Source organism: Equus asinus, chromosome 25 (genome assembly GCF_041296235.1).
Source record: "Equus asinus isolate D_3611 breed Donkey chromosome 25, EquAss-T2T_v2, whole genome shotgun sequence".
NCBI lineage: Eukaryota > Metazoa > Chordata > Mammalia > Perissodactyla > Equidae > Equus > Equus asinus.
The window spans coordinates 31,535,343-31,561,915 of NC_091814.1; positions in this window are offsets into that span (position 1 = coordinate 31,535,343).

Consider the following 26,573-nt stretch of genomic DNA (forward strand, 5'->3'; position numbering starts at 1 on the left):
ATAAAAGTTTCAGCCTCAGTTTGGCTAGCTGCAAGTCCATATCCCATTAGGATTCTTTCCCCAATTAATTATGCAAATGGGTTATTGATTATTAATTAGAACATTTAGCGATGTTATGAAGAACTTGCAAGATAAATCTTTTTGACTTGTATTTAACTGGTAGATTATATAAGCAATAAAGAATACATGAGCAATAGCTGCATAATTACATTTTATGAATAGCAGAAACCTGTAAGGGATGTGGAGAGATTTAATTGGCATTTAACAAGATAACTACAGCAAATTAATTAGGAATTATCTGCTAAAATATGAATTAACTTCTGATAATATTTTAACCAGCTACTCTATGATGCTAGAGTCTTCTTATTGTTGCTAAAATACCTAAATAAAATACCCTGCTAGTTAAGATGATTGTGCTAATTTGTCTCCCAAATAATCAATTAAGTTTTATTGAGATTTATTGTGTAATCAGAACATTTTAGAGAATGAAAGGAAGTATGGTGTGTAGTTCCTGCCATCACGAGATTCACAGCAGAGCCGGAGGAAAAGAACTCAGCACAAAGGATTCACAGGAGTAAGAACGTTAATGGGATTGCAAAGCCTGACTTACTTTACCTCTTAAAACCTCAGTTTTCTCATCTGTAAAATGGGGATGATAATATCTAGCTCAGGGTTTGTTGTGCGGATACCTATCTCAGTGTCCGGTACTTAGGAATCTTTCAACAAACATCAGCTTTGTTCTAATCTTACTGTGTGATTCTGAGAAGAAAATACAATAAGTGAAAGTAATTCACGCGTGTGCAAAAGGATGTGCTCTTCAGCTGTTCAGTGAAGCAGTGTTCGTAAACCCAAACACCGGGTCAGTCTAATGCCCATCCAAGAGGCAACAGTCAAATACATGGTGATGGATTCTTACCACAGAGTAGTACCCACCGCTTACCCAGAGAAAGCCTCATCCACGTGGGCTAACATGGAGAGATGTCCAGGAATTTTACAAAATATAAATGTACGATGTCATTTCTATTAAAAATGGCCACGTGCAAGATCGAGACTACACATTCTTTATGGGTTTATATAAATGTACATAAAAACCTCAAAAAATTTCTGGAAATATACACCTCACACACAGCTGTGCTACCTCTGGGCCCGGGGGAAAGGCCCAGGACTAGAATAAGTGATCAAAGGGGACCCGAGCCTTGTCTACAAAATTTCATTTTTAAAGGCTCTGTAGATTATATCACTTGTGTAATTAAAATTTAAATTATAAAAAAATGGGGGCAGATGGGCATTGCAGTGGTTCGTGGATTATAAAGGATGGGAGAAGGCAGAAGGGAAGGGGGAGAACATTCGTTGAGTCGTGTGCTGGGCTTCCCGACACAGCACTCCATACTCATGTTACAGGAAGCCTGTGGAGGACAGAGAGGCCTGACTCACAAAGCCGGACAATAAAGGGAAATGACTGACTCGACTAAAAGAGGGCATGATGCGGAAACCAGGTAGAGGCGTTTTTACCTGAGGAGGAGACAATGAGAGTATCTGTGGGGTCTGGAGCAGGGGAAGGGTGAGATCCAAGGGGCATTGTAACGGATTTATTTGACGATGGGTAATGAGATACAATGAAGATGACGAGAAACAGGGAGCCCCCCAGAAGGCTGTTGAAGACATCCAGGTGTGCGGGATTGAACACCTGAACAGTGGAATGGAGAGAAAGGGCAAATCGGAAAGACACGTTGAAGCAAACCCCGGTAGGAATTGATGAGAGGAGGGGTGAGTTACAGAGGATTTCAAACTGTGTAGCCTAGCAGCCTGCAGGTACAGGGAGTGGTACCTCAGGCAGAAACGTGGTTTGGGGGCAGACAGCAATTCGAATGATTAAAATAAAAGGGCTCAATTTTAAAATGCAGAATTCAAGATGATAGTTGAACTTCTAAGCAGAAATGCCCTATTGGTGCATTTCGTGCGTGAGTATGATGGTCTAGTTTCCCTCTAAGAGGTGTCAGTGAAAGCTATGAGACTGTACAACTCTCCAGCGATGTGACTGAAATGTGTGGAGAGGGAAAAGCAGAGAGTCAAGAACTGAGGGGAGGGAGGTGGAGAGTGGGGAGAGAAGCACCCACTCACTCAAGTTCAATGTTCACATGTGAGTCTCCTCCATCAGAGGATATTTACCAGGTGCAGGTACCTCTGAAAGAATATTGTATCCACACCGAGACCTCTTTCGTTCTTCAGAAATTTTTTTTTTTTGAGGAAGATTAGCCCTGAGCTAACATCTGCTAATCCTCTTTTTGCTGAGGAAGACTGGCCCTGAGCTAACACCCGTGCCCATCTTCCTCTACTTTACATGTGGGACGCCTGCCACAGCATGGTGTGCCAAGCGGTGCATAGGTCCACACCCAGGATCCGAACCCCGAACCTCAGGCCACCAAAGCAGAACATGCGAACTTAACTGCTGCACCACTGGGCCAGCCCCTAGAAATAATTTTTTAAATTAAGGAAGGCTCCGAAGTCTTGCCTGTCCAACCAGAAAGCAAAGCTATATACACTCTGCCCTAACAATGTTGTTTCCTGGCAATCTGCATTCCACTCTGCTTCCCTGTGAGAATAAACTGAGAGCTGAGACAGAGAAATAGCTGCCGTTCCCACTGGCTAAGCCCTTCCTGAGAAGGACCCTGTGGTCTCCCTCAGAAACGCGGGCTAAGTGACTGAATCTTTGCATTGGTCTGCCATCCAGAAGCATTCGCCCACTCGACCTCGTCACTGAGCTCAATAAGAAAGACCTCCCCATGCATGTGTGGGCTCTTGACCTCACAACACCCCTCCCAAGAAGGAAAAGGAGGAGACTGATTCATTTTTCCCTCCTCTAGGTTTGTTTCATTTGTGAAAAAGATAGAATAAGTAATTTTACCATGATTCCTTGGTAACTTATTGACGGGAAGCAACTGATGCCTAAGGAAAGCAACAGACACTAATTGCCAGCAATTGTGCTAGGAATTGTATCTGCATCCTCTCATTTATAATTATACCCATTATAAAGATGAGCACACTGAGGCTTCCAAAGACACGTAGACAGGAGGGAGCAGAGCCAGCACTAGAGCCCGGGTCATCTGACACCAGGGCCCCCCATGCTTAACCGCTGCACTATGTTGGCAGACTCAGGTGCTTTTGATTTAGATTCTTCTTTTCAGTTGACCCACTGTATTAGTCAGGGCTCTCCAGAGACACAGAACCAACAGGAGATGTGCAGATACAGCTATATAGATATAGATAGACATTAAAAGAAAAGGGCTCAATTTTGTTTTATTTTTTTGCTGGGAAAGATTCACCCTGAGATAACATCTTTTGCCAATCTTCCTCTCTCTCTCTTTTATTTTCTCCCCAAAGCCCTTCTAGTTGTAAGTCCTTCTAGTTCTTCTATGTGAGCCGCCACCACAGCATGGCTACTGACAGATAAGTGGTGTGGTTCCATGCCCGGGAACAAACCCAGGCTGCTGAAGAGGAGAGCATGGAGCTTTAACCACTAGGCCATCTCACCTGGCTCAAAGTGTTCAGTTTTAAAATGTAGAATTCTGGATGATGGTTGGACATCTAAGTGGAAATGTCCATATAAGTATGTATTTGTGAATATGTATACATGTAGTATACACATATATATATATTTATTTATTTATTACAAGGAATTGGCTCTCAAGATTATGCAGTTATGGAAGCTGAGAAGTGACAAAATCTGCAGTTGGCAAGCTCAAGATCCAGGAGAGCCAATAGTGTATTTCCAGTCCAAAGCCGGCTGACCTCAGACCCAGGAAGAGCCTATGTTTCAGCTCGAGTCTGAAAGCAGTAAAAAATCTATGTCCCAGCTCAAAGGCAGTCAGGCTGGAGGCGTGCCCCCTTACTCACAGGAGGTCAGCCTTTTTGTTCTATTCAGACCTTCAACGGATTGGAAGAAGCTCATCCTTACTGGGGAGGGCAAACTGCTTTACTCTGTCTACGGATTCAAATGTTAATCTCCCTCCAGGCACACCCACAATAATGTTTGACCGAATGTCTGGGCACCCTGTGGCCCAGTCGAGTTGACACATATAATTAACCATCCCATCCATATTCTTCCCTATAATGACTTTGATGGCCAGGGGCAGTGAATTTTTCTTTCTGGCCCCCTCCCTCTGAATGTCTCTTCCTGGAGAGGAAGGTGATCATGGGAAGACAGAGAATGAACCGTGCCACCTTCATGTGGCAAGCTGGTCCCAGAAATGGTTCAGCAGAGACTGTAATCCTCCTTCAGGGCTGTACCAGGGAGAGTCCTGTATTGCATGGGAGGCTGGACTAGATGGTCAAGAATCTTCCAACTCTCAGATTCTATGTGCCTGATAAGTTTGCTCTTTCTGGGCCCCTTTTCCTCATCTTTTGTTGATGAAGGAAGCTTGAGAGCTCAGTGAGGGCAAGATATTAGTTTTGGCCATTCAACTTCTTCCCCAAAGTCCTAGGGTATTTCCCTGAAGGTACAGCAGAGTGCAGAGTCTGAGAACACAGCCTGTGTCCTCAGTCAGAGCTGGAGCCAGATTTCAGCTCTGCCAACCACTAGGTATGTGAGTTGGGCAAGTTAGTTCCTTATCCTCTGTAAGACTCACAGAATTGTTGCAAATATGTTAATATAGAAACAGCATCTGAAGGTGCCTGCCAGTGGTCAGCGTCCAATAAGTTGTTTTTGTTGATACTGTTGTAACAGAAAGCAGGCCCTGAATCAGTCACTACCTGCGTCCAATAATCAGGCCAGGATGTCGTTTCTCGCCACCTAGTGGCCATCAATCACACTACACCAAATAAGTCAACTTACCCAAACACAATTGAATACAAGTGATGGCAACCTTGGCGCCTAATGGAAAGAAAAGGCAGAGAAAAGACGATGTACCAGTGACACTACCACCTTCACCTCCTGGAGTTTGGTTTTTAGCCTCCTACTGCTTGTTGACGAGAACTGCCTCATCAAGAAAGCTTGACGCACACACACCAAGGTGGATGTTTTCTGTTGTAAACTGGAAAGTCCATTTCATTATTTTTAAAGAATCTATTTACAAGATTAGTAAAATGTATGGAAAGGTGGGTTGAGAGATAAGCATGTGTTCTAATGAAATGAAGCACAGACCTGTGCAGCGTGGAAGAAAGAACTTGAGTAGCTCCGATTGTCTGCAGCCCCACATGGGGTTTTCAGTACAAGCCAGGCCAAAGTGCCTTAGGCGCAGTGTGTTGAAGGTTTTAGCAAACCCAGGCAGAGAGCAAGCTTCAAGCTCATCTCACCTCCTCTCCTCCCTGGCTCCAAAACTCCACAGAGACATCGTTTAGGAAAAAAACACAGTTAGGCAGTCTCCTTCCATTTCTCCAAATGTCAAAGCGAAGTCCAACAGAAAGCAATTAACAGATGTCTGCCCAGCAGAGAGTGCGGGAGTTCCAGGCAGAAATGAGTGCAGGCATATCTTAGCATATCACAGGGTGGCCCCATTACCCAGCTAAAAATAACCTCTCCGCCTCCTCAGCTTTCTGTCTTTATTAGCATCAGTCCCAACAGGTTAGCTCTTTCCCCTTGAAAGCTTCCTTAAAACAAGTGGCAAGTGAGAAAACTAAATTCGGACTCTGCTCAGGTGCAAGTTTCCCCAGGGAAATTCTAGCCTCTCCCTGGAATTGGGGGTGCAGGTGAGCCACCACTGAATATTCCCAACCATTTACCCCAGACCCCATCAACTCTCCTCCTAGAGGCAGGAAAAACACCAAACTGTCCCTTAGAGGACGAGATTGTGTGTGGTTTTACAGCAGGATCTTATTTGTGACATTAAATGAGCAAATCATGAAGCATCTAAATGATTAATTTCTCACTGGGCTGTCAGCAAGCTGTCACCAACTGACAGTTCTGTCATAAGTGTCATTTATAATGTCACAAGTCTATTCCCCATCAATGTCATTAAACAATTACACTTGGTTTAGAAAAAGAAAGAAGGAGGGCAGGGGGATGCGTAGAAAGCCACGTGTAATGTTTAAGCAATTACATACTTTGCTGTTCCTGGGTGGCAATCCCTGCCAACAATTAGATCTTACTTGATTTGTTCATTTAGGCAAATTATCAATTATTTGGAGGCGTCAGCCTGGGTAATTTTTTCTTCTCCACTGGAGGCAGCCTCGGTGCCCTGCCAGGGCTGATATCAACAGAATGGAGACGGAGCTTTGATAATTAGCCCTCTCAACTCTGGGGCCTGCAGTTCTGCACTCCCTTTTTGTGCTCACACTGGTATGCTCCTTTGTCGGGACTTGGCATCTGGATGCAACCACTCATTCTACGAGCTGTTTAAATAGAGATCGCTCTTCCAATAAGTATGGCTTTTTTTTCCCCTTTCTTTGTAAAATTTTGGTAAATGCAACCTGCTATGCGGCTACACCCTCCTTTCCTCTCTTCCACCTTTTTCTTTATGTGATGCTGGGCCACTGTGTTGACTCCCACTCATGACCCCAGGTATCCGCTATGTGTCTGTGAGAGAAGAGTGTGTCTCAATGCCTATGTTCACCAGAATGGCCATGCAAGTGATCCTTTCTGATCACTATGTGACATAAATAGAAAAACAAGTGTAGGTGTGTAGGGAGGGGACTAGGGTGGGTGAGGATAAGAGCTTGTGAGGATGAAAAAGAGAAAGACAGAGGGATACTCTTGAGCTCTCTAAAGAGATTCCCTTCTGGAATGGGTGTCTGGAGTCCAGCCTGGAAAGGGTAAGTTTCTTTCAAAAGCAACAGGAAGCAGGCCAGGGAGGCCCTGACTCAGTTATCCAAAAAGAGATGCTTATGCCAAATGTGGTCTGGGCAGTTGTCACTCATGCCTTGAGTCCACAGATGGGTCTGGCCCATTCCTGGTAGATTCCAGGATCTGGCGCATGGCTGTTCTTGGTTCAGAGTTTTAGGACTTTGCCTTTTTTTTTTTTTTTGGCAGTTGGGGTGGATATCTGTTGTTTTTGCCTGCCAGTATTTTCCTCTTCTGTAAAGAAGACCCCAATTTTTCTTAGCAGGACATTCCTTTCCCACTCCCAGACTGTGTACTTTAGGTGGGGTTGACCCCACTCCTGGCCCTAGGGGTGAGCACCTGGCCAAGACACGGTCAATGAGAGCATCCCGTCTCCCTGGCCACAGTAATTAGTCCAGATAGAAAAGATGAGCCAAACTGATCCAATGAGAGCCTGCTCCAAACTTTTCCTGGTACTAATGAGATGGAGTTTGAGTCTGGAAATGCTGGGGGCTCTCTTGCCACCGTAAGGGAAAAGTGTGCCTGGGAATGAAGCCAGGATAGAGAAGGGCAGAGAGAGAGCACCCAATGCTATTGGAGCATCTGGTCCAGAATGCCAGAAGCTAGTGTACCCTTGGATTTTTTAATTGGCTCAACCAATAAATTTCTTTTCCACCTAAGCTTGGTCAAGATGGGTTTCTATTACCTGCAAGCAGGAGAATCTTGACTAATCCAGATTTTTCTCTCCTCAATTCTCTAGTTCTTCCCTTTCGTGTTTACATCCAGTTTGTCTGTGAGCGTCGGTTTCTATCTTCCGATTACTGGTATCAGGGTTTCCATTTTGTTCCTTTGTGGAACCTTCACTTTGGTTTGGAAAACTGTACAAACTCTCCTGCCATCTCCACCCATTGACCCAATGGTGGAGGAGACATCAGGGTGGGGAAGTGACATCCATCTGGCTGGTTGAAATCTCCTGGCATTTAGAAGCTTTCTCACTGGCTGCCTGAATTGAAGCCAAGTCTTTGAATTTAACTCTGAATGTGGCTAAGACACATGTAAGTATTACTCAAGTGTTTCTTCCCAATCTTAGCAATAATTAAATGAAGAGAGAGAGGGAGGAAGGGAGGAAGGAATTAAGGAAGGAAGGAAAGAGAAAGAGAGACAGGGGAGCAGGCATGGACCCTTGTCTTTTGCCTCCACATCCCATGTAAACATGATGTCATGATGTCACGCTTCCCCTCCCTGGGGGCACAAGTGCTTAAGAGCCTTCCAGCTGGTCTATTGAGAACACTGTGAGAGTCTGGCCTCAGCTGCCATCTTAAACACAGGTCAGCTTGAATCGGCTGTGTCTGCAAGTTCTCTTCCCAAGTATTCTTTCTCTGCTTAGCCCCGTTCATTGAGTATCAGCTTCCACTCCCCTACACATCTCTAGTTCTCTTGCTACGTGAGCATCACATCACCTCCTTCTCTACCATTACACCTGACGCTCTGCCTCAGGCTCCAGGGAGTCTCCAGCCCTTACAGGATGGCATTTATAAAATCATCATTGATATTTAATGTAGAGAGGATCACTTGTATACACTACAGGGATAAGTGGAAAGATACCCACCCAGGGCTGGGGAGGGTTATTCATCACACCTGGCATGGCATTTGGACAGAGTCTATCGGCTGCGAAAGAGAAGCCTGGCAAAAAGTGGAAAACTGAGTCCATCAGGTGCCTGCTTTGTCCACACCACCACTCATGCCAATGACGTCCCGCTGAATTGACAGGCTTTCTGGATGAATCAATTGGTTCTTTTGTCATCTGGTTGACTCAGAAATAGTTATCCCTTGAGCTCTTTAGTTTGCAAAAGATAAATACACACTGACTTGAAAGAAAAATAGTGTAGAATAAACATACGGGGCATATAGTTGCATTTTGCAAGCAGAGTCAGAGGAAAAATCAGAGGAAAAAAAGGAGTCAGAGAGAGAGAGAGAAAGATAGGAGTGCGGAGAGTGAAAGGAGAGAGAAAGAGAGAGAGGATGGCACCTGATGGCAACGCTGCCTGGACCACCCCAGCTGTGCTGTGTTGGAAGCCCAGGTGTGCTCTGCCCCAGCAGCTGTAGTCAGGGCCCAAGTGTTTCTGGAACATTGAAGTGATTCTGGGGTTGATATCATAACTGATGACAGAAAAAAAATCTAAATTACACTTAAAAGGAATCTACCTTTTTATCTTTTAACCTTAGGCCTTCCCCAGCCAAGCAGAAAAATCAATCTTGGCTAATCCACTGACCAAGTAAAAGGGAAAAGAACAGAAAAGAACCTTGCATTAAACAGCCGCTTGATGCTTAAAGAGGTATCAGAGGGAAGGTGATCCACAGGAGTACAGGCTCAAAGGGCTGAATTTGGAACTTTTATCCATATCCCATGGCTGGTCATTAGCCAGGAAGACAAAGGATGCAGTTGCATTACGTTTTAGCTTATAGATTTTAAGCCATGCTTTCTCATCATCTCTTTGCTGAGAGCTGGAAAACTGACTTCTCTCCTATCCTGGATAGAATATAGCCACCTGTGTGACCATTATGTAAGCATTAGCTGGAGAAATCAAGGCAGAGTCACTGCTTCATCAGTGCTGTTGAGTCAATTCTGACTCCTAGTGATTCTGTGTACAGAGTAAAACCCTGCCCAGTATTTTTGCGCCATCCTCTCACCTTCTGTCATTTTGTATCAGACAATGCTCTGCTGCTATTCATAGGGTTTTCATGGCCAATTTTTTTGGAAGTGGGTGGCCAGGTCCTTCTTCCTTGTCTGGAAGCTCTGCTGAAACCTGTCCACTATGGGTGATCCTGCTGGTATTTGAAGTACTGGTGACATAGCTTTCAGCATTATAGCAACACGCAACCACCACAGTACAACAACCAACAATGGGTGGTGTGATTCCCTGACTGAGAAATGAACCCAAGCCACAGTGGTGAGAGAGCTGAACCTTAACCACTAGACCACCAGGGCTGACTAGAGTTATTGCTACCTGTGATATATTAAAGACTGTATCTGGTCTTTGTCCCCAGTTCCTGGTACAGAACTTCAAAAACCCTTGGAATTTCCTGAATTATAGAAATGTCTTTTGATATTCTCAAGGAGCCCTTTTGACCTATCTGAGTTTATTCTGAAGAGTTGACTTCATGGTGGACCCTTAGATAGTTTCAAGGGAGAGGCTGGCCACTCCAGAAAGACCAAGCATATGATTAAAGAGTTGGAACTTACTAGCCCACTCCCACACTCTAGGGGGAGAGGAGAGACTAGAGATTGAATTCAAGCATGTGATCAACGATTTGATCAATCATGCCTACTAAATGAAACTGCATATAAAAACTCTGGACACTAAAGTTCAGGGATGTTTTTGGTTGGCAAATGTATCAATGTACCAGGAGAGTGGAACACCACAACTCCATAGGAACAGAAGGTCCTGCTCTTAGGACCCTCCTGTACATTGTTCTATGGACCTCTGTACCCGGCTGTTCATTTCCATCCTGCATAATAAGATGCTAATGATAAGCATGGCACTTTTCTGAGTTCTGTGAGTCATTCTAGAGAATTACTGGATCTTAGGAGGTTATGGGAAACCCTAAATTTGTGTTTGACTGGGCAAAAGTGTGGGCAGCCTGGGAATCCCACTTAAGGCTGGCGTGTGAAGTAAGGGCAATCTTGTTGGGGACCTTGCCCTTTAGCTTGTGGGATCTGACCCTAACTCCAGGTATTTCAGTGTCATAATTGAATTGAATTTTAGAACACTCAGTTGGTGTCAGAAAATTGATGTCAGAACATGCTACCTGTTGAGCATTCTCAAGCAAAGAAGCCACAAGAGGGACCATGCAGGACAAAGACAAGGGGTCTCTGAGCTCTATACATTACATTTTCACAGCAACAGGACAATTGGTGGACCATTCACTTGGGCTCAGACGCATGTTCATAGAATCCTGGGACTGGAAGCACCAGGAGATGAAGTCCATGCTACCATCTGTTAGCAGAATGGCTCTCCAAACATCTCAGAAGTGTAGTTTCTTTGCAATTGTCTCTTTTCAGTGTGCCTAATACCCTCCCACACCCACCTATCCAGCAATCACCCCACTCTTCCTTTACTTTTAGTCAGAACTCATGTTACCACTTAGCGCAAGATGTATTTGATTTACTTATTTGTCTGTATCTCCCAGTAGAATGCAAACTCTCTCTGAGGGCACAAACTTTGTGTGTTCGCTGTCATGCCTCCAGTGCCTAGAACAATGGTTGGCATATAGTAGGTGCTTGATTCATGTTTGTTACATGAACAAGGATCCCCACTCTCACAGGATGGTATTCTACCTCTTAGCCAGCGAAAGGCAACCCCAGAACTTGCTTTGTCTACTCTAACTGATAATTTCTGATATATTCTTATACTCACTTGCCTCCTAGAGCTCATTTTCTACCTGTGAAAATTCTGCTTACTTCTTAGGTATCAGTGCTGGTCTCACCTCCTCAGTGAAGCTTTTCCTGATAATCCCAGCCCTTACTGGTCTATCTTCACTCTAATCTCTGGCAAAACTAAAAATGTGTTCCACACAACTGTATGCTGCTGTATTGTCTCTTCTAACTACTCTAGATGTAAGCTCCCTGAGGAACAAACAGTCTCAGATGTACATTATCTGAATCACTCACAGAACCTAGTCAGGACTTGGCATACAGTAGGTGTTCAAAATATTTGTTGGTTGGAATTGTTGCAAGACCTTGATCCTTATAAATTTGATAAAGTCAGACTTGAGGCATTCCACACTCCCTCTCTGCGCTCCCACGGTACTCTGTAGAAAAATCTATCTCATTATCAGTATACGAGTCTGTCTGCCTCCACTGTCAAATCTTTGATATCTAGGATTGTTCCTTTTTCATCTCTGTATCTCCAGGACCTAGCCCAGTGCCTGAAACACAGTAGGAACCTAAATTTATTATTATTAATTGAATGAACCGAAGTGAGAAAATGCATCTTTTACATTTCCTTGCCCTCACTCTTCCTAGTACAGTGTGAGGTCCTGAGTAGGTCCTCAATAAATACTCGCAGATGCTTGTCTTTACTTCCCTGGTTGGAGAGATGTAGAACATTCTCTTCTACTGACTCCATCTACGCCTTGCTCTGAGAGAGACCATGCTGAACTTGGGGGTTTGCTGAGGTCTCAGGAAGAGAAGAAAGAATGACAGACCATGGAGGTTGCTTCCCAGATATGATGGAAATGGGAAATGTGGGTGTAGCAATCAGTGGGGATGACCACAAATCTTTCTTGCCTTTAAAAGTATTTGTTATTTTGGTAAAATAAATATAACATAAATTTTACCATCTTAACCATTTTTAAGTGTAAGTTCTGTGGCATTAAGTACATTCGCATTATTCTGCACTGATCACCACCAGCCATCTCCAGAACTTATTCATCATCTCAAAATGAAACTCTGCACCCATTAAACAACAACTCCCCATTAGCAACCACCCCCCAGCCCCTGGCAACCACCATTCTAGTTTCTATCTCTATGAATTTGACGACTCTAGGTACCTCATAAAGTAGAATCACAATGCGTGATCTTTGTGTCTGGCTTATTTCACTGAGCATGGTATCTTGAGGGTTTATCACTGTTGTAGCATGAGTCAGAATTCCCTTCCTTTCAAAGGCTGAATAATATTCCATTGGATATATATGCCACATTTTGTTTCCCTCTTCAACTATCCATGGACACTTGGGTTGCTCCTACTTTTGGGGTATCGTGAATAACGCTGCTATGAATGTGGAGGTACACATATCTGTGCAAGTCCCTGCTCACAATTCTTTAGGGTATACACCTAGAAGTGGAATGGCTGGATCATATAGTTTTTCTATGTTTAATTTTTTGAGGAACCACCATACTGTTCTCCATAACGGCTGCATTCTTCTTACCATTTTTAAAAATTGTGTATCTTTTTATTTATATTTTGAATTGGTGATATATTCACAAGATACAAAACACAAGATCAATAGCAAAATATCTTTTTACTCCTGTCTCCTAGCCATTTAGTTCCCATCCTGGAAGCAGCCAGTGTTACTACTTATCTCTGCTCTACCGTAGCCCCCCCAAGGCACCCCAATATCCAAGCAAGTTCAAGACCTGGACTGAGACTGTCTTTCCAAACAGAAAGACTTCAAAATTACCCATGGTCTGCGCAGAGAAGGGGTTAATGGAAAGCCAAACTCTGAAATGCACTATACATAATGAATAACAAACACCCTTTTAAGATGAGTATTATTAAAGCACCAACATGTTATTATCCAAAACGTATGAAGTGTCTTCTCTCTTTCTTTGGCCCTTAATACTACATTGAAAGCATTACCTAATGCCCACTCCAAAGATTAGATTCCTGTGAAAGAAAAGAGTCAACATGCATAACACATCACAGCACCACCCTTCATCTTTTCCATTTGGATTCACAGTGAGACATTCCCTGGTTTAACAAAAAGAGCATTTACAAAATGGCTCTTGGGGCTTAATTGGTATTTCTTTCTTTTTCCTGCCGGTATAATTCAGGAGAGGAGACTGCAAAGCAATTTAAGAACATTAGCATTGTTCCTAAATACCCACGTCCAAGGTTAGTGAATACAACCGGAAAAGCCCAAAGAGCACCCAGGGAGATTAAGGGAGGTTTTGAAGCAGAACGCGTGATTCTAATGAACTTGGGCTCTGCCTCACGGAAGAAGAATCTATCTAAATGCATTAGGGCCAGCGGAGCAGACGGGTGGCAGCTACCTCAATGCGAGAGATGCTTTTCTCAGTAAGTTGCAAAACACTGCAAATAGATTTGGGTGGGTTTGAAGCCCGGAGTCACTATAGGATGCTAATTATGATTTCCATACTGTTGCCAAGAGAAAGAAAGAATCCTCCAGCATGGTGTTGAGAGCCACAACATATGTACTCCAGCTGTCCTGGCGAATGTCCCCCTGGTGACCCTCACAGTGGAGGCCTCTGTTTGGTTTCCTCCTCTCCCTGTACAGATGAATTAATTCATTTGGAAGGTGGAGAAGGGTTTTTGGAAAGACAAGAGTGTATGATATGTTAGTACCAGACATAAATAATTTTTCAGGTTCTCTTTTTTTTAAATCTTCAATACAATTGTTACCTGTGCCCTGGTAAATGATCAGCTGTATAGACCCACATTTCAATGTTATGCATCGAAAATGAGCAACAAGAAATAAAAATATTGGGGCAGGCCTGGTGGTGCAGTGGTTAAGTTTGCATGTTCAGCTTTGGTGGCCCAGGGTTTGCCAGTTTGGATCCCAGGTGCGGACATGGCACAGCTTGGTACGCTATGCTATGGTAGGCGTCCCACATATAAAGTAGAGGAAGATGGGCACGGATGTTAGCTGAGGGCCAGTCTTCCTCAGCAAAAAGAGGAGGATTGGCAGCAGATATTATCTCAGGGCTAATCTTCCTCAAAAAAAAGAAAGAAAGAAAAATATAGATTTTAAACAATCTCAATTTTGAGTGTGAGATTGCAAGTGCGTACCTTGTAAAACAGTGATCTCCCTGCTGAGGTTCTGGGTGAAGGGGACAGACAGAAGACTTTTGACATCAACTACCTGGATAGGAGCCAAACCAAACTTTACAGGTGGAGGGCAAAGTCCTCCACACAACTGCCCTCACTTCAGATGCCAGTCGCAAATCCAGGTCCCCAGGCCTCCTTCACGTCTAACCCACTGGCTACGAATTCAGGGGTTCCTGTTATCGCCTCAGGCTCAATAATATGCTAGAATGATGCACAGAACTCAGGAAGACAGTATTCTTATGATTACTGCTGTATTATAGCAAAAGAACACAAATCAGAGCCAGGCTTGTATCCAAAGGGGAGAGCCATATAGCAAAATCTGGGAGGATCCCAAACGTGAAGCTTCCTTTGTCCTCTCCGCATGGGGTCAGGAGGCATCACTCTCCTGACACATTGAGATGGGGCAGTACACGGAGTATTGCCCACCAGGGAAGCTCACCTGAGCGTCTATGTCCATAGTTTTTATTCGGACTTCATTCCACAGGCATGAGTGAATAAGTCATTGGTCATGTGATTCAATCTCTATTCCCCTCCCCTCCCTGGGGTTTAGTCTGACAACAAGATGGCTCAAAGCCCTAAGCTTCTAATCATATAGTTGGTCTTTCCAGCATGGCCAGCTCCCATCCTAAATCTTTTCCTTAGCATAAATTACCCAGCAAACATAACCTATCAGGTTCTACCATGAATAACAAAGACACTCCTATTACTTGAAAAATCACAATGGTTTAGAGGCTAACTATCAGGAACTGAGGACAAAGGCCAGCCAAATTCTTTATTACACGGGGCTAAGGTGGAGGAGGGCAGTTAAGAGGCAGACAAATGGGGTACAGTGGGAGACGATGAGGTGATTCAGGAAGCAAATCCCAAGTTCCAGTTATATTTCATTACACCATCTTGAGCAAGTCACTCAATCATCATGGGTCTTAGGTCTCATTCTCTTCCCTCATAACAGTAATTACTGATCCCATTTAATGAGTGCTTACTATGCACCAGATGCTGTGCCAAGACTTTGCCTACTTAATCTCGTGTATTCTTCACAATAAGCTTGCAAATTCTGTCATTCTGTTCTCTCCATTTTGTAAAGGGTGGAGAGGTGACTGAGAGTTGACTTTCAAGTTAAATATCTTGTTCAAATAAGTGGAGCTGCTGGCCATCAAACACAAGTGGGAGTCCAGAGTTCCCATTCTTAATTTCTGTTCTTAACACTGCACTGACAACCCTTTCCCTGGCTTACAGGCATATTGGGGAAATAAAGGAGAGTGATATGAATTATTATAATCTGAAAGAGAAGAACTTTATAGTTCAAGGTTATAAGATTACCATTATTATGATGTCACTGATTGTTACTATTAGCAGTATTATTTGCTTTTTATACTTCATATGAATTTTGTCTACTTATTTCAAAAATGGTTTCCACTTACCATATGAGTTTCTTTTTTTTTAAATTATTTCATAGTTTAATTGGCTCTTTTTGTTTGTCTTTATTTTTTATTGCAGTAACATTGGTTTATAACATTATATAACTTTCAGGTGTACATCACAATATATTTCGAACTCTGTATAGATTACATCATGTTCACCACCCAAGGACTAGTTACAATCCATCACCACACACGTGTCTAATCACCCCTTTCACCCTCCGCCCTCCCGCCTTCCCCTCTGGTAACCACCGATCCAATCTCTGTCTCCATGTGTTTGTTTATCATGGTTTTTGTCTTCTACTTATGGGTGAGATCATATGGCATTTGACTTTCTCTGGAGTTTGTATTATAAAGAAAGAACTCTTTAGAGAGAAGGCAGATCTTTCAACTATAGTAAGAAAATTCCATGTAGTTCTCCAAACATTTAAGTATGATATCTCCTACATGCCACTGTACTTAGAACTTGGAAGGACCAGAAAGATGAGTAAGACATAGGCTCTGCCAATAAGACGTGTGCATAGAATAACATCATACAAGGCAGAATATGTCAAATGCCCCGAAAGACACAGAATGCCCTGCGCTGGTTCAGAGGAGACAGGGAGACAGAACACATAAGCCTCAAAGGATCAAGAAGAATTTCATGTCCATACCTTGAAGGATGGATGGGATTTTGAGGCACCTGGATGGGGTGGAAGATGGGGTTTTCTGAAGAAGGGAGTCTGATAGCAAAATCAGGAGGTCCAATTCAAAATGTTCTCAGGGATTAGCGAGTATATAATTTAGTGGTAAGATATAATTATAGGATGAGCACAAAATTCAAAACAAAAATTCTGGCTTTGCCGCATATTAGCTTTATGATGTTGGGCAAAGTTCTAGCCCCTGCAGCACCACTTCACCCATTAAAACATAAATGAAAGGGGGCCGGCCAGGTGGTGCAGCTGTTAAGTTTGCACATTCCACTCTGGCGGCCCAGGGTTCGTCACTTTGGATCCCAGGTGCTGACCTATGCACTGCTTGTCAAGCCATGCTGTGGCAGGCGTCCCACATATAAAGTAGAGGAAGATGGGCAGGGATGTTAGCTCAGGGCCAGTCTTCCTCAGCAAAAAAGAGGAGGATTGGCAGCAGATGTTAGTTCAGGACTAATCTCTCTTTAAAAAAAAACAAATAAATAAATAAGTGAAAGTAAATAATACCCAGCTCTTAAAGCTTTTGTTGAGGTTAAATAAGAAATATATGTGAAAACACATTCTATGAACTAAACAATATTAAACAAATACTAGGTTTTATAATTTTTCCTTTTTTGTTTGTCCGGATTACAGAAAATCAGCAGGGCTGTGATAGATAATACCAATGAAAAAGACACATTGGAGCCATACTCTGGAGGGTGCGGATGCTGGGGCCAGGATCCTAAGGTGAAGAGGCTGAGCTTTGTCCAATAGGAATCGAGAGGTTAGCCCATATCTTGCTTTGTTTTGTTGGAGGCAATTGTAATAGCATTAGTGCCTGTTATTTCAAGAATAGCAAATATTAACTCCAAGAAAAAGTAAGATGGTTCATCTGGAATTTTCAGTGAGGATAAGCATGGAATGTGGTCAAGCTTTGTCGTTGAAGATGATTTGAGCAGGCTTACTTTTTCATTGGTAACAGGAGAACTGACAAAAGCCTGAAGACGCTAACCTGGATTCCACGTGGCCCCATCTGGAAGCCACGGCAGGGATAAGATGTTCTGGGAAGGCCCCTTCCAGCCTGAGAACTTGAAGTGCTTCTATCGGCAACTCTGGCAGTCAGTGTCATTCTCTTTCTGCCTCTCAGCTTGCCTTATATTGTCCTCAGAAGCAGAGGCGAGGAGAAATGTGATTCTTCATTTGGCATCGTAGCCAGAGTTGGAGAGTTAAAGCTATCGCTTTAAAGTATCCAAAACATGCATGTACTGTTAATTTTCTATTAAGTAGAGGTTCCAGAGAGATTTGGCTTAACTAAGTCAAACTGTAAAAATTTAATCAAATCATTTTAATTAACTCATATAATTATCTAGGTGTGCTTTGATAGCGTGGGGCTAGAACCTAAATACCTTTATTTTTGAGCACCAAGATTAACTATTTTAAATTAGTTTATTATAAAATTTTCCAACATACAAAAAAGTAGACAGGATAGTACAATGAATCTTGATACACTCTTTACTGATATTTAATAGTTGTCAAAATTTTACCATACTTACTACTTCTATCCTTTTTTCTCATCATTTTTCATGGTATAGTTTTCCATTTGTTCATATCTACTTTCGTATCTTTTAGACATGTATAAAGCTTGCTAGATCCAAGTTTTGCACATTTTAAGTTTATGCCTGGTTTTTGTTGTTCTTATTTATAAATCGAGTCATCTCTTCCCTTAAAACTTCTAATTAGTTATTGTTTGTCTATAACATGAGTATTGATTTCTCTCAGTTTATTTTATATCCTGCTATTTTACTAAATTCCACTATTGTTTGCAGTATTCTTTTTCATTGGTTCTCTTGAGTTTTCCAAATGCATAATATGTTCATTATTATTACTTCTAGAAGTTCCGCAATTTAGTTTGGTATTTTCCCTTTGGCCCAACAGTCTTTAAGAGAGAGTTTTGATCATTTGTCCATTATTTCTGGTTTAATTGCATCTTTTGTTCAAAAAAGGCTGGTTTGCTTTTTAATTTTCTAAAATTAACTGAGGTTTTCCCCTGTGTTTTAATATATGGTAAATGTTTGTGCGTGACTCAAATGTACATGAAAAGAAAGCCTAGTGTTTATTATGGGTACGGAGTTAAATGCATAGCTATGTGGGCTACTTTATTGACTTTTTTTTAGGCCTTGTATATTCTTAATAATTTTTAATCTTCTGGTGTTGAAACAGATGTGATAAAAATCTCCAGTTATTAATGTCTGTCCGTTCTTTCGTTCATCTCCTGTATTTTCTGTTTATAAAAATTGCAATTTTACTTTCTGTGTGATATTAGTAATTATTATATCTTTATTGTGAATTATACTCTTTAAATTTATAAAGTAGCCTTGATCTCTTTCAATGTTCGTTGGCATGTAATCTATATTTTCTGATATTCAGATCATGTTCTCTTTCTTTTCATTTTCAGTTGACTAGTATATCTTTATCTATAGTTTTATTCTTAACTTTCCTGATTTACTTTATTTTCTGAGTATTTCTCATATAACAGCATGGATTTTGCTTTGCTAAGATCAGAATTTTCTTTTTCTTTTAACGGATGAGTAAAATCCATTTACATTTATTGATATAACCAATATTTTTCCTCAATTTAGTCACGTTGTTTTATATACTCTGCTGAATCATATGAAATCGCTGACAGTTTATTGTTTAAGACCTACAACAACACCAATTTCATGTTTCAATCGAATATGTACATATGTAGCTATATCTATGACTTTCTATGTCCACAGACATGCACAATGCACATACAAAGTCCTTTACTTTGTCATTTGTTTTATTTTTATTTTGTTTGACATTTAGAAGGGTTCTTATTTATATGTTAGTGGTTATCACTATTTAATACCCTTTTTCCTTATATAATAGTCTCAGCTAATAATTATTTCTTCTCCTCACCTCTGTCTTCCCCATCATCCAATTTAAGTCACTGGTCTTAATTTATTGATAATTTTTGTACAATAAGAAAACGCATGCTTCAACTGCTTGAATTGTCAGCCTCAACTGATATCCTCTTACTCCCACTTGCAACATACCAGGCAATCTGTACAACTGTTATATCCATTTATTCTCCCCCTTTTCCTCTCATTTTTGTTAGTTTTATTATTTGACACTGTTTGAGCCAATAGTATACTTTATTGGCAATTTATTGGCAATTGTATATGCCAATAGTATACTTTTTTTCAAACTTATCTCCAACTTTTGCTTGTTGTTCTGCAGTTCAATATATCCATGCTTACCCCTGAGAACTTAAAATGAATCTTCTAATATCATTTATTGATCATCTGAAGCTTATTTTGCAGTAAATTTCTCAGGACGATCTCATGAGAGTAACACTCCATGAGAACTTGCATGTTTGTAACTCTAGACTTGATCTCTTAGATCGCTTATACAATATTTGGTTACTATTTTCTTCTTGAGTCTCTTTTAAATACTTTCATCATTTTCTAAATGTTGCTGTTGAGAAGTCTGATTCCAATCTAATATTTTTTTCCCTTGAAATGACTTAGTCCCTTTGTCTGGATGTCCAAAGTATTTTTTTCTTGTGTTTGAAGTCCAGTTGTTTTATTAAGGTTTCCTTGGTGTTGACTGTTATGGGTTCATTTTTCCAGTTATCATAAATATGTAGATTTACTGCTTCTTCTCTTTCAGGAATCTTTTCCTGATTTATGGTTTTAAGTCTAGTTTTCTTTCATCAGGCACTTTTTTGTTAGATCCTCTTTTTTTCGTTATTTGTGCCTTTCCTTTATTTATTTCATTATTAATTTATCTTTGCCTGTCTTCTTATTTCTCACTTGCTTTCAAATCCTTGTTATAGCTTCCTTTATTTCTGTTTGATTTCCTTGATTTTTTCTTTTCAATCTTCTAATTTCTTACTGTACTTTCCGTAGTGTCTTTTCTCCCATACATTCCTTCTTATTAGCCTTTATTTCTCAATTTCTCTTTTTTATAACTCTTCCTTGAGTTCTATGAGTTCTTAGGTTAAGCCACCAGTTATTGAACTATTTCTTCTATTTCTGATTTACACCATTGTCTATTGTTTCTTTAATTTCTTCTCTCTCATTTTGATATTGCATGTATGTTTTCTTCTGCTTTGTGTCCATATTTCTGTGGGGTTACTCCTGGACTCTCAGGCAATTATTTGTTTTATTGTTATCTTTATTCTTATAATAACTTTGTATTTGATTAGACTATTCCTTTCTGTGTGCCATGTGTTTAAATACGATGGCTTTCCCTACACTATTAGGGGGAAGTTCCTGGGGCAGGTGGGGGCCAGGAGACCAATTAGGGTAGCTCTCTCAGCTTTACCGCCCAGGCTTCCTCTTCCCTTGTTAATGCGAAGAACACAAAATACAGCCCATCTGTCTCTTAGGCCTACGCCCGGTGAAGAACATTTTCTGCCTCCAGCCCTGTGTTTCCCAGAGTTCCTCTTGCCAAGGTGATGGGCTCACTTTTAGGTGAATGATTTTTCTGCCATATTACTTCCTGGGATGTGATTCCTTTGGGGCCACCATCCCCTCCTCCCAACCCCTGCTACCTCCCCTGACTGTCCAGTGTTACTGTCTTGCTCAAGTCATCTGCTCCTAGCAGCGTCCCTCTCATGGGGAAAGGCTATACTTCTGCAGAGGGACATTGGCTGAATATGTTGGAGTTCATCAAGGGTTTGCTTGACTGGAGCACTGTTGGATACCTTGGAAATGCAACATGCAGGTTTTTGCTTTCATCTGCAACTCCCAGTATCTAAAAACTTCTAGCTTCACAGTTATCCTCAGGCTTGTCCAGACAGATTTTTCATTCCAGGTAAGGCCTTTGCCTTTTGAGGGTGAGTATGTATAGGTGATCCAGGGTTTCACAGTTTGTGGGGCTTGTCATGGGTTTGCACTTTAGTCCACCACTCCCTCTCCCTATGTCCTCCACCTCCCATCTTCTGAACTGTCCAGTGTTGCTGCGCTGCTCACTTGCCACCACCACACCACAGTTGATTGCTTATAGGTACCATTGCTATATGTGGTTTGGATCATACCTACCAATGCTCTAGGGCTTAGGGAGGCTTTTTATCACTCCGTATTTTAAAATATATTATTTATACATAGAGAGCCCTGGTGATCTAGTGGTTAAGATTGGGTGCTCTCACTGCCATGGCCTGGGTTCATTCCCCCATCAAGGAACCACATCACCCATCTGTTGGTTGTGTTACTGTCGTGGCTGCATGCTATTGTGATGCTGAAAGCTATGCCGCCAGTAATTCGAATAAAAGCAGGGTCACCTGTGGTGGAAAGGTTTCAGTGGAGCTTCCAGACTAGAGAGACTAAGAAGAAGGACCTGGCCACCCACTTCCGAAAACATTTGCCATGGAAACCCTGTGAATGGCAGCGGAGCGTTGTCTGATAGAGCACCGGAAGAGGAGAGGATGGTGCAGAAAAGAGCGGACAGCGTTCAGCTCTGCTGTACACAGGGTTGCTAGGAGTTGGAGTCAACTCAACGGCATTAATAACAACAAAAAATTCATACGTATTTTCTTATATTATCCTAATTTTCTATTTTGTTTTCAGGAGTTTTGGAAAGGTTCAGAAACTGCATTGCCATCATGATCTCACCAGGACCAGAACTTGGGATCAATTATTTTTTGATAGAATATGGAAGAACAAAGCTCTCACACATCCTTCATAAAATCTTATAATTGTAGAATGTGAGTTTTCTAAAAAAGATCAGAGTCCAATAGTCTCATTTAATGGGAAAGACAATTGAGGCCCAGAGAATGAAAATGACTTCCTCAAAGCCAGTTTAGAAAGTAACAGAGGCAAGTGTGAAATACAGCTTTCAGAGAATCTTGGCGTTAGAAGACAACTCAAGGGTCATGTAGTCCATTTTCCTGCCCAGTGCAGAAATGTCCAGGAGAGAGGCAGCCAATATCCCTTTGAGTACCCTAAAGAACCGAGATGCAGAACTCAGCACAGTCCGCGTATGGTGAGCACAGACTTTTATCTTTTCACTTTTTTCTGCTTTGAAAAGTATAAGCTGAGACAGACAAGGATGAATGGAGGCAGATGCTATTGCTTTGTTCCCTGGTTTTTCCCAGTTTCGAAGCTGGCTGGGAAGCACCTCTAGGCTGATTCACAGCCTGAGTTGGAAACGATCTTCAAGTTCATCTAGTCTATTGTGACTCATTAGTCTCTGCTTAAACGTGCCTGGCAGCTCACTCCATCACCAATTGTTCAGAAATTCTTCCCAAAGTGCGGTGATGCACATGAGAATATACATGGATTATGCAACATTATATAAATTTAAGAGGTTGTTAGAATGTCTTATATTGAATGTAATTTCCTTCCTTATAACTTCCAAACATTGTTTGGGGTTCTGCCCTCTGAAGCTATGCAAAATAAGTCTCACCACTCTTGTACTTTACCATCCTTGAAATAGTGGAAAACAACTATTGAACCCCTTCCTCCTGGCTAAGGCTTGTGTTTTTTCATGATTATAAACACAGCCAGCATCTCTTCTTCTCATGGCGTTGTCTCCAATCCTCCCAGCAATCTATTTAACCTTGCCTGACTGAGCATACTCCAGTTATCAATGTTTCTCTTGAAATGCCAGAAATAGAGTGAGACTAAACCCTTTGTCTGGACATCATCCTCGTATCAACACAGCCTCATTAGTGATTTTGGTGTCTCTTATTATGCCATATTCATATTCGGCTTGCAGTCAATTACTAACACCTAACCTTTTCTCATGAACTTCTAGTAAAGCAGTTCTCCTACTTCTCGAGCACGGGCAGGTGGTATTTCTGGTCCTAGATGCAGGGCAACAGCTTGGTAAGCACCAGTACAAGTTCTTTCAGAACTCCAGCGATTTGTTGAACCTGGGACTTTCACTCTTTTAGGACATCAGGGCTTTCTGATATACTCCATACCTTTCTAGGATTTAATTCTTCCTGAGCTGTGTTTGTTCTATTCCTTTTGGTTTGAAGTCGTATTTCTAGGCAGAGAAGACAAAAGAAAACCAGAGGTTGAACAATCCTCTTTCTCACTCTGAACAATAGTTTCCTATCACTTTCTGCCACTGCTTTGGCTCCATGCTGATTGCTTCTATCACTGTGTGTAGCAGTATACCATCTAGTGTGCAGACAGTGGTGCATCCTGCTTTGTTCTTCTGTTTGTTTTGAAGACAGAAGGAGAGATAGAGAGGGAGACAGAAGGGGAAAGAGAGAGAGAGTGAGAAGAGGAAAAGAGAAAGAGAAAGAAAATTAGTAGGAAGACACAAACTTGGATGACCTATATTGACCCTATTTAAGGGGTAGATATCTGCTGTCAGCATAGCTTGACCTACATTCCTCTCCTATTTATTATCCAGGACAACACCTTCATGGTCCTCTAACATCCTGCATTTCCTTATCTATGAAATATGGATATTTAGTGATAACCTGCATTTCCTCTGACCTTAGAACATTTGTAATAATATAACTGATTTCTTTATCACCCCTCTATTTACCAGGTAGGCTTTATCTGTTGGGGCTGTGTATTAAAGAAGATCCCTATGGTTAGAAGGGGTGTATCTTGGCGCTAAGAGGTCAAAAGCCTCAACTCCAATGTGAGTTTTCAAATGCTGTCTGGCCAGTTATATCAAGCACCAACACAACCACTAGTGAGAACCTCGAAAATAAACACACCTCAAAACAGACAGTTTTAGGGAGAAAGGTTAAGTTAATTTTTAAGTTCATTCCTATCCTTTCTCCTGATAATGCCCAAGTATTTTATCATAGCATGTGTTTTTATGTTGATAAAGGAAAGTGGAGATTGTGAGGTAGAAAAGGAAGCAGGGCTAAGAGATGAGAACAAGATGTAACATACATACTCCTGTTCAACTTTTCTATAAGCTGGAATTCAGACATCATATTTCCCACTTCCAGAATTGTGGTGAGCACCATGAGGTCAATAAACATTACTAAAAAAGATGTATGTATCTGCATTTTTATTCACAATGAATAAAGCATAATGAATGAATATAAATGAATAAGTAAATATACTATGAATAAACATAATGAAAGAATGTATTTTTTTTATATATGCATGTATCTATATTTGCCTACATCCACCTACCCACATCCAGTTTAAGAGACAGAACACTTCCATTACCCGTGAAGCCATCTTTGTGCCCATCATCAGTCTCTTCCATTTCCCTATTTGTTAGAGACCATTTCCCTGTATTTTCTGTTTATCAGTCTATTGTTTTTATTTATTATTTTGTGACATATATCTTTATTTCTAAATAATATATCATTTAGTTTTGCATGTTTTCAAACTTTACCTAAATGGAATCCCATTGCATGTTTCTGGACTTGCTTTTTTGTTGTTCTGTTTCATATTCCTGAGATTCGTCTGTGTTGCTGTGTATTGCTATTGTTCATTTATTTTCACTGGTGTATAGTATTCCACTTATTCAACAATATGTTTATCCATTCTATTGTTGATGGATATTTGAACTGTTTCTAATATTTTGCCATCACAAAGAGTGCTAGTATGAACATTCTCAGCATGTTTCCTGGTGGTATGTCAGAGTTTCTCCAGGTATATATCAAGAAATAGAGTTGCTAAGTTTAAAAAGTATGTATATTTTCAAGTAAACTAAGTAATACTAAGTTTTTTTTCAGAACATTACTGCCAATTTTCACTTTTGCATGCTATGCATAAGAGTTCTAATTGATCTACATTCTTGTCAAACTTGATATGGTTGGACTTTTTAAATTTTTCAATCTAGTAAATGTGAAATATTTCATTATGGTGTCAATTAGTCTTTTCCTACTAAAGAGGTTGAACTTTTTTTTTAATTTGGTGCCTCTGGGAAGTGATCACCCAATTTTGCTACTGGATTATTAATCTTTGTTTTCTTGTAATTTGTTCATTTTTATGAATATTTATGTTGTTCTTGAGATATTCTTTATAGATTCTAGATACTGATCCTTTGACACTTGTATGTTTTACAAGTACCTTCACCAGGTATGCATCTTGTCTCCTTAACTTTCTTTATGTTGCCCTTTGAAAGATAAAACTTCTTAGACTTTTCTAAAAGTTTTAAAGCTTAGCTTTAATTTTAGATCTATGAGTTAATTCTTTTGTATGGTGAAGTAAGAAGTTGAGGTTCACTTTTTAGCCATGTAGACACCTAGCAGTCCTGCCACAATTGTTGAAAAGACTTTCCTTTCCCATTGAATTGCTTTAGGGTCTTTATCAAAATCATTTGGCTCTATAATTGGGGGTATATTTTAGAATTCTCTATTCTGTCTTGGTAGTTTGCACCCGATATGTCTTCAAATATTTTTTCCTGCCTCATTCTCTACTCTTCTTCTAGATCCCCAATTACAAATATGTTAGATTGCTTAATGCTGCTGTCCGGGTCTCTGAAGGTTTGTTTCTTTTCATCCAATATTTTTTTTCTCCGCCTCTCAGCTTTTGTGATTTCTGCTGTCCTAGCTTTCCGTTAACTGATTTTCTGCCATCTCCAATCTGCTGTTTAACCTATTCGGTGAATTTTTCATTGCAGTTGTGGTACTTTTCAGCTCTAGAATTTCCATCTTGTTCTTTTTTAGAGGTTTTAGTTTTCTGATCGTATTTCCCATCTGCTCGTTAGGAATATATCTTCCTCTCAATTCTTGGACCCATTCATAATAGCTGCTTTACAGTCCTTCCTCCTCCTTGTAACATCCGCATCATCTTGGAGTTGGGGTCATTGACTTATTTAATTCTCGCATATGGGTCGCATTGTTCTGTTTCTTTCACATGCTTTGAGAATTGATTGATACTAGACGTTATGAAAACTGTATAGAGTCTGAATGCTGTTATTTTGCCCTGAAGAATGATCTTTTTTAACTTAGTTGGACTCAAACTCCACATTTGTTCTCTCCTGCAATGGACAGAAGCTTAAATCTCTCTTCAATTCTTCTGTTTTCATTTGTTTGTTTGTTTGTTTGTTTTTGTCACATCTCCTTCTGGAGTCTGTCTCATATAAGGAGAGCTAATGGTCATTCAAGGATTTCAGTGAATTATATTTGCAGATTTTGGAGTTCATCTCTCCATGGATCCCTACCTTCTAAGATTTCTCACCTAATTTTCTACCTTTTTCTTTT